The following is a 9,904-nucleotide window of genomic DNA, read 5'->3' as shown; positions in this document are numbered from 1 at the left end:
GGATAGCTTGCAAAAATGTATCTACCTCATTTATATATAAGGAAAATAATCAAAGGGCTAACACGCAACCCTTCTGTGTACCTCTCCCAACTTTTAAAGAGGGCATACATTCCCCTATAGAATCAAACCTGAACTTGCATGTTAGGTTTCCATATAGGTAAATCAAGAAACTTATAATTTCCCTCAGGGCCCCCAAGTTGACCAGCGTAGACCACAAAAAAGTATGCTCAACAATGTCGAATGCACTGCTAAGGTCAACAAAAGAGAGGTACAATGCCCCTGCTTTGGCACTGGTGCACTTCCCTATTAATAAATCAAGGGTTACACATTGCTCAACAGTACCCAACCTTTCTTGAATCCAAATTGGGCAGGAGATAGAATATCCTGCTCCTGGGCCCAAGCTTTCAACTGTGACAGAATTCTACTCAGGACTTTTATAGATGAATCCAAAAGCGAAATTGGTAGATCATTTTTGGGGTCTGATTTGTCACCCTTTTTATGTATTGGAATTATTATGTAGAAGCCCCATGTAGATGGAATCTCACCAGCAACAGTAGCATCAAATACCCTAGTTAGAATTGGGCACCATACATTTTTTGCTGCTTTGAAAACATCCACTGGTACCCCATCAGGGCCAGGGACCCACCACCAGCACTATCATATAAGGCTAGTACTACCTCATTCAAGGATATTTCCATGAGTGGAATTCCCATTCCTCAGCTCCTTCACTTCAGTTGAATTGGTGATCCCACTATTTTGCTTAAAGACTTTTGAAAAATGGGCCACCCACTCTGAACTGGGTACAGAAGAGCCAATCTCCGAGGAAGGCCTCAAAAAACAGAAATGGAGCATTAACTATTTCCCAGAACAGCTTATTATCATTGGTATCTGCTGTCTTAGCCAAATTCTCCAAAGCTTCTACCTAGAACACCCTCTTCCTAACTTTTAAAGCCTCCCTATATTTGCCACGACAGGACCTAACTACTACAATATCACTTCGGTTATAACTGAGGATACGCTTCGTTGGGTATTTTTCACTTGACATGTAAATAAAGTCTCCATACTGTGAATGATATGTTCATAAGAACCTAACAACGAATTGGACACTACATCATTCTGTAGACAATAATTCAATTTCATGACATTCCTGCTCACAATTTCCTGCAGAAGACCTACTGTGTCAATGTCCCTCCACTTAATTCTCACCCCATTTGGCCTATAAGGGGTTATATTATTAATTGTGGAAAAACCTAACTGGTGAGTCTTTTTCACACTTAAGGGAAATTTATTTGATGTGAGAATCTGAAGTCCTTTCCCACTAGCCTTCCCTGTGATGGAATGGCATCATTAAAATACGAAGAATAGCCTTGCGCATGGATAGGAGTTGTGCACCAGGGCTCTTGTATAAGAATTATATGTAGACCATTAATACTATTATTCCATTCAACAGATCCCACCTCACTTAATAACCCTCCAACATTCCAGGTTGCAATCCCATAGCTCCTGCCCAGAGCCTGATCATTTTCCCCATACCAGGCTCCAACACATACACTTGATTAGTGTACCCTTCTTCGTTCATAATATCCCTATTTATAGAATCAGAGCGTGACATGTTGTTATTTGTTATCTGCCCCGCTAATGCTAAGGGGCCTACAACATTCCCTTTATCTATTATCGGCTGATTGCCCCATCCAGGTTAGCGACCTCTACCACCTTAATCTGCCACCCACATTGGCTTTGTCAATCATTATCTGACAATGAACCCAGTACCTGGTACCTGTTACTTAGTGACACAGAGGAGTGAATATAATTATTATGGTTTAACAAACTGTTCTGCCAGTAAAACTTGAAGTGATTTACCCGGGGGCTGCAAATGTCAATAAAAAAGCCCAAAGGGAGGAGAAATACTGCTTTTTCAGCAGGAAAACGTGGGACTGCCCTAGCTAATAAATATCCTGCAAATCCTGGTCTCCGAAAATTAATAATGACACAGTCACTATCAAAGTTTTTCCTTAAAGGACAAACCCTCCTTCACTCTCCTGGAAAATATTATTTGCCAGGCTCTTTCTGGAGGGAAAAAATGGTTAGCAGTCAACCAATGAACTAATATATTCTTCAAATTTTCGGGAGTCTCCTGCTGGCCTGATTTCAAGGGTAGGATGTTCACCATAACTGTCACATAAGGGCAGCAAGTTGGCAGTAGATTAACTGTAACAGTTTGGACCCATACTAATGGGGCACTTGACTCAATAATGTTCCTTTGCTGAGGGTGAGGCAAACGTCTCCTGTTTGAGGCTGGTCTTATCCCTGGATTAACCACAATTGGTAGTGTAACTTGTTGCCGTTGATTCATGCCCAATTCCTGAGCTGTTCCTCACTAACAACCACAGATTGCTGACCAGAAAAAGGGCACCACGACATACCTTCTCCCACTCATCTAACATCTGGGGGGCGATCTCATTAACATGCCCATCTAATTGCCAAGCCTCTGCTATGGTTTTGCGGTCCAATAGCTGAGAGGACAATTTCTGGCAATGGTCAACCACTTTACCAACTTCTCCCGCTAATTTATCCAATTTATCCTTAAATGGTGTCAGCAGATCACTGAAGGCCACTATGATTTCACTCCAGGGGAACCCTCCAAGCAATCTTTCCAATGCAGGGAGCAGAATATCAGTCCCAGGATGGTTTTGATCAGATGGACCCGAGTTAACAACTGCTGCCTTCCTGCTTCTTTTCTTCCTTTTGGGTGTAGGAGAATGTACGACCGAAGTAGAGGCAGCAACTACATTGATCAATGATTTGGGACTCTCTGGAAGACTCAGTGCCTTCCTGTTATGGAACCCCCCCTTTCTGGTGGGTTCCCAGTTCTTATTATAAACAGATCCCAAGCCAGTGTTTCCGTCCTAAGTATCAAGTGGCTGTAATGCTGCTTAAGCAAGACCTGCTGCCCTAAGGATAGACACTTTTCTGCAAGGTCAATTTCTTTTGAAATGACTCCCACTGACCGTGCGAGAAATGAGTCAATAGTGGTACGTGTTGCCTCTGGGGCTGGTTTGTTGCGCCCTGGCTTGCGCTTAACCACTTCGCTGCCAGGCCTTTTCCCCCTCCTGTGCCAGGCCTTTTTTTGCCTATTTGGGGCAGTTCGCGCTTAGGCCCTCATAACTTTTTGTCCACATAAGCTAACCAAGCCAAATTTGCGTCCTTTTTTTCCAACATCCTAGCGATTCTAAAGGTACCCAGACTTTGTGGGTTCCCCTGAAGGAGGCCAAGAAATTGGCCAAAATACTGTGAAAATTTCGTTTTTTTCAAAGAAATTGGAAAAAGGGGCTGCAGAAGAAGGCTTGTGGTTTTTCCCCTGAAAATGGCATCAACAAAGGGTTTGCGGTGCTAAACTCAGCAGCTTCCCAGCTTTCAGGAACAGGCAGACTTGAATCCGAAAACCCAATTTTTCAACACAATTTTGGCATTGTACTGGGGCATACCCCATTTGTGCAATTTTTTGTGCTTTCAGCCTCCTTCCAGTCAGTGACCGGAATGGTCATGAAACCAATGCTGGATCCCAGAAACCTAAACATTTCTGAAAAGTAGACAAAATTCTGAATTCATCAAGGGGTCATTTGTGTAGATCCTACAAGGGTTTCCTACAGAAAATAACAGCTGAAAAAGAAAAATATTGAAATTGAGGTGAAAAAAACATCAATTTTTCTCTACTTTTTACTCTGTAACTTTTCCCTGCAATGTCAGATTATCGAAAGCAATATACCGTTACGTCTGCTGGACTCCTCTGGTTGCGGGGATATATAGGGTTTGTAGGTTCATCAAGAACCCGAGGAACCCAGAGCCAATAAATGAGCTGCACCCTGCAGTGCGTTTTCATTCTATACCGGGTATACAGCAATTCATTTGCTGAAATATAAGGAGTAAAAAATTGCTATCAAGAAAACCTTTGCATTTCCAAAAAGGGCACAAGATAAGGTGTTGAGGAGCAGTGGTTATTTGCACATCTCTGAATTCCGGGGTGACCATAGTAGCACGTGAATTACAGGGAATTTCTCAAATAGATGTCTTTTTTACACACACTCCTATATTTGGAAGGAAAAAATGTAGAGAAAGACAAGGGGCAATAGAACTTGTTTTGCTAATCTATGTTCCCCCAAGTCTCCCGATAAAAATGGTACCTCACTTGTGTGGGTAGGCCTAGCACCCGCGACAGGATATGCCCCAAAACACAACGTGGACACATCACAGAAAACAGAGCTGTTTTTAGCAAAGTGACTACCTGTAGATTTTGGCCTCTAGCTCAGCCGCCACCTAGGGAAACCTACCAAACCTGTGCATTTCTGCAAACTAGAGACCTAGGGGAATCCAAGGAGGGGTGACTTGTGTGGCTCGGACCAGGTTCTGTTACCCAGAATCCTTTGCAAACCTCAAAATTTGGCTAAAAAAACACATGTTCCTCACATTTCTGTGGCAGAAAGTTCAGGAATCTGAGAGGAGCCACAAATTTCCTTCCACCCAGCATTCCCCCACGTCTCCCGATAAAAATGATACCTCACTTGTGTGGGTAGGCCTAGCGCCCGCGACAGGATATGCCCCAAAACACAACGTGGACACATCACAGAAAACAGAGCTGTTTTTAGCAAAGTGACTACCTGTAGATTTTGGCCTCTAGCTCAGCCGCCACCTAGGGAAACCTACCAAACCTGTGCATTTCTGAAAACTAGAGACCTAGGGGAATCCAAGGAGGGGTGACTTGTGTGGCTCGGACCAGGTTTGGTTACCCAGAATCCTTTGCAAACCTCAAAATTTGGCTAAAAAAACACATGTTCCTCACATTTCTGTGGCAGAAAGTTCTGGAATCTGAGAGGAGCCACAAATTTCCTTCCACCTAGCGTTCCCCCACGTATCCCGATAAAAATGATACCTCACTTGTGTGGGTAGGCCTAGCGCCCGCGACAGGATATGCCCCAAAACACAACGTGGACAAATCACAGAAAACAGAGCTGTTTTTAGCAAAGTGACTACCTGTAGATTTTGGCCTCTAGCTCAGCCGCCACCTAGGGAAACCTACCAAACCTGTGCATTTCTGAAAACTAGAGACCTAGGGGGATCCAAGGAGGGGTGACTTGCGGGGCTCGGACCAGGTTCTGTTACCCAGAATCCTTTGCAAACCTCAAAATTTGGCTAAAAAAACACATGTTCCTCACATTTCTGTGGCAGAATGTTCTGGAATCTGAGAGGAGCCACAAATTTCCTTCCACCCAGCGTTCCCCCACGTCTCCCGATAAAAATGATACCTCACTTGTGTGGGTAGGCCTAGCGCCCGCGACAGGATATGCCCCAAAACACAACGTGGACATATCACAGAAAACAGAGCTGTTTTTAGCAAAGTGACTACCTGTAGATTTTGGCCTCTAGCTCAGCCGCCACCTAGGGAAACCTACCAAACCTATGCATTTCTGAAAACTAGAGACCTAGGGGAATCCAAGGAGGGGTGACTTGTGTGGCTCGGACGAGGTTCTGTTACCCAGAATCCTTTGCAAACCTCAAAATTTGGCTAAAAAAACACATGTTCCTCACATTTCTGTGGCAGAAAGTTCTGGAATCTGAGAGGAGCTACAAATTTCCTTCCACCCAGTGTTCCCCCAAGTCTCCCGATAAAAATGATACCTCACTTGCGTGGGTAAGCCTAGCGCCGGCGACAGGAAACACCCCAAAGCGCAACGTGGACACATCCTAAATTTTGGAAAAAAACAGAGGTGTTTTTTGCGAAGTGCCTACCTGTAGATTTTGGCCTCTAGCTCAGCCGGCACCTAGGGAAACCTACCAAACCTGTGCATTTCTGAAAACTAGAGACCTAGGGGAATCCAAGGAGGGGTGACTTGCGGGGCTCGGACCAGGTTCTGTTACCCAGAATCCTTTGCAAACATCAAAATTTGGCTAAAAAAACACATGTTCCTCACATTTCTGTGGCAGAAAGTTCTGGAATCTGAGAGGAGCTACAAATTTCCTTCCACCCAGCGTTCCCCCACGTCTCCCGATAAAAATGATACCTCACTTGTGTGGGTAGGCCTAGCGCCCGCGACAGGATATGCCCCAAAACACAACGTGGACATATCACAGAAAACAGAGCTGTTTTTAGCAAAGTGACTACCTGTAGATTTTGGCCTCTAGCTCAGCCGCCACCTAGGGAAACCTACCAAACCTGTGCATTTCTGAAAACTAGAGACCTAGGGGGATCCAAGGAGGGGTGACTTGCGGGGCTCGGACCAGGTTCTGTTACCCAGAATCCTTTGCAAACCTCAAAATTTGGCTAAAAAAACACATGTTCCTCACATTTCTGTGGCAGAAAGTTCTGGAATCTGAGAGGAGCTACGAATTTCCTTCCACCCAGCGTTCCCCCACGTCTCCCGATAAAAATTATACCTCACTTGTGTGGGTAGGCCTAGCGCCCGCGACAGGATATGCCCCAAAACACAACGTGGACATATCACAGAAAACAGAGCTGTTTTTAGCAAAGTGACTACCTGTAGATTTTGGCCTCTAGCTCAGCCGCCACCTAGGGAAACCTACCAAACCTGTGCATTTCTGAAAACTAGAGACCTAGGGGGATCCAAGGAGGGGTGACTTGCGGGGCTCGGACCAGGTTCTGTTACCCAGAATCCTTTGCAAACCTCAAAATTTGGCTAAAAAAACACATGTTCCTCACATTTCTGTGGCAGAAAGTTCTGGAATCTGAGAGGAGCCACAAATTTCCTTCCACCCAGCGTTCCCCCACGTCTCCCGATAAAAATTATACCTGACTTGTGTGGGTAGGCCTAGCGCCCGCGACAGGATATGCCCCAAAACACAACGTGGACATATCACAGAAAACAGAGCTGTTTTTAGCAAAGTGACTACCTGTAGATTTTGGCCTCTAGCTCAGCCGCCACCTAGGGAAACCTACCAAACCTGTGCATTTCTGAAAACTAGAGACCTAGGGGGATCCAAGGAGGGGTGACTTGCGGGGCTCGGACCAGGTTCTGTTACCCAGAATCCTTTGCAAACCTCAAAATTTGGCTAAAAAAACACATGTCCCTCACATTTCTGTGGCAGAAAGTTCTGGAATCTGAGAGGAGCTACAAATTTCCTTCCACCCAGCGTTCCCCCAAGTCTCCCGATAAAAATGATACCTCACTTGCGTGGGTAGGCCTAGCGCCGGCGACAGGAAACACCCCAAAGCGCAACGTGGACACATCCTAAATTTTGGAAAAAAACAGAGGTGTTTTTTGCGAAGTGCCTACCTGTAGATTTTGGCCTCTAGCTCAGCCGCCACCTAGGGAAACCTACCAAACCTGTGCATTTCTGAAAACTAGAGACCTAGGGGAATCCAAGGAGGGGTGACTTGCGGGGCTCGGACCAGGTTCTGTTACCCAGAATCCTTTGCAAACCTCAAAATTTGGCTAAAATAACACATGTTCCTCTCATTTCTGTGGCAGAAAGTTCTGGAATCTGAGAGGAGCTACAAATTTCCTTCCACCCAGCGTTCCCCCACGTCTCCCGATAAAAATGATACCTCACTTGTGTGGGTAGGCCTAGCGCCCGCGACAGGATATGCCCCAAAACACAACGTGGACATATCACAGAAAACAGAGCTGTTTTTAGCAAAGTGACTACCTGTAGATTTTGGCCTCTAGCTCAGCCGCCACCTAGGGAAACCTACCAAACCTGTGCATTTCTGAAAACTAGAGACCTAGGGGGATCCAAGGAGGGGTGACTTGCGGGGCTCGGACCAGGTTCTGTTACCCAGAATCCTTTGCAAACCTCAAAATTTGGCTAAAAAAACACATGTTCCTCACATTTCTGTGGCAGAAAGTTCTGGAATCCGAGAGGAGCCACAAATTTTGTTCCACCCAGCGTTCCCCCACGTCTCCCGATAAAAATGATACCTCACTTGTGTGGGTAGGCCTAGCGCCCGCGACAGGATATGCCCCAAAACACAACGTGGACATATCACAGAAAACAGAGCTGTTTTTAGCAAAGTGACTACCTGTAGATTTTGGCCTCTAGCTCAGCCGCCACCTAGGGAAACCTACCAAACCTGTGCATTTCTGAAAACTAGAGACCTAGGGGGATCCAAGGAGGGGTGACTTGCGGGGCTCGGACCAGGTTCTGTTACCCAGAATCCTTTGCAAACCTCAAAATTTGGCTAAAAAAACACATGTTCCTCACATTTCTGTGGCAGAAAGTTCTGGAATCTGAGAGGAGCCACAAATTTCCTTCCACCCAGTGTTCCCCCACGTCTCCCGATAAAAATGATACCTCACTTGTGTGGGTAGGCCTAGCGCCCGCGACAGGATATGCCCCAAAACACAACGTGGACATATCACAGAAAACAGAGCTGTTTTTAGCAAAGTGACTACCTGTAGATTTTGGCCTCTAGCTCAGCCGCCACCTAGGGAAACCTACCAAACCTGTGCATTTCTGAAAACTAGAGACCTAGGGGGATCCAAGGAGGGGTGACTTGCGGGGCTCGGACCAGGTTCTGTTACCCAGAATCCTTTGCAAACCTCAAAATTTGGCTAAAAAAACACATGTCCCTCACATTTCTGTGGCAGAAAGTTCTGGAATCTGAGAGGAGCTACAAATTTCCTTCCACCCAGCGTTCCCCCAAGTCTCCCGATAAAAATGATACCTCACTTGCGTGGGTAGGCCTAGCGCCTGCAACAGGAAACACCCCAAAGCGCAACGTGGACACATCCACAATTTTGGGAGAAAACAGTGCCTACCTGCGGATTTTGGCCTGTAGCTCACCCGGCGCCTAGGGAAACCTACCAAACCAGTGCATTTCTGAAAACTAGAGACCTAGGGGAATCCAAGGAGGGGTGACTTGCGGGGCTCGGACCAGGTTCTGTTACCCAGAATCCTTTGCAAACCTCAAAATTTGGCTAAAAAAACACATGTTCCTCACATTTCTGTGGCAGAAAGTTCTGGAATCTGATAGGAGCCACAAATTTCCTTCCACCCAGCGTTCCCCCAAGTCTCCCGATAAAAATGATACCTCACTTGTGTGGGTGGCCCAGGTGCCTGCAACATAATAAGGCCCAAAACCTGAAGGGATAGAAGGGATAGCACAGCAAGTTTATAAGGGCATATTCTTTTATACATCTTTAGACGGACTCTGCTTTGGGGACCCACATAAGTGAGGTGTCATTTTACTTGGGAGACTGAGGGGAAAACTGGGGAGTAGGAATTTTGTGCTGGAGCGGTGATCCTACTAAGAAAAATCAGGAAAATATGCTTTTTTATGCAAATTGTGAGGTTTACAGAGGAGTCTGGGTAAGAAAATGTTGGGGGAGCCACACAAGCCACACCTCCCTAGACTCCTTGGGGTGCCTAGTTTTAAAAAGTTTCTGGGTTTTGTAGGTTTCCCTACATGACGGCCGCACCCAGGACCAAAAACATAGGTGGGCCCTCCCCCCCAAACACAGGTATTTTTGGAATATATCACTTTGATGTGTGCACATACGTCCGTGATGTGCCAAACACTAAAATTGTGAAAAGAAACACACTTAGGTTATGTGACGAAGACCCCTCACCCACCAACCAAGTTGGTGGCATGCTTCATCATCGGGGTCCCACCTGAGGCACCTAGCGTGTCTCAAGTGTGCTGCGACGCCTGATTACAGCGGAGCAGGTTTTGTCATTTGTACCACACATACTGGTTGGATTTGGCACGAGGGTGAGTGATGGTTCAGTAGATCAAATTTTATTAACAAGAGATTTCACAAAAGTGAAATGCACTGGTAATAACTGAAAGGCCAAAAAACTGAACCAATGACTCACAGCTCGTGAGCTGTAAAGCCACGACAAGGCACCAACCGCTTTACAGTCCATTCACACACCTTTCATACATGACATG

The sequence above is a fragment of the Pleurodeles waltl genome, chromosome 7 (genome assembly GCF_031143425.1).
Source record: "Pleurodeles waltl isolate 20211129_DDA chromosome 7, aPleWal1.hap1.20221129, whole genome shotgun sequence".
NCBI lineage: Eukaryota > Metazoa > Chordata > Amphibia > Caudata > Salamandridae > Pleurodeles > Pleurodeles waltl.
This window is presented reverse-complemented; position numbering follows the sequence as displayed.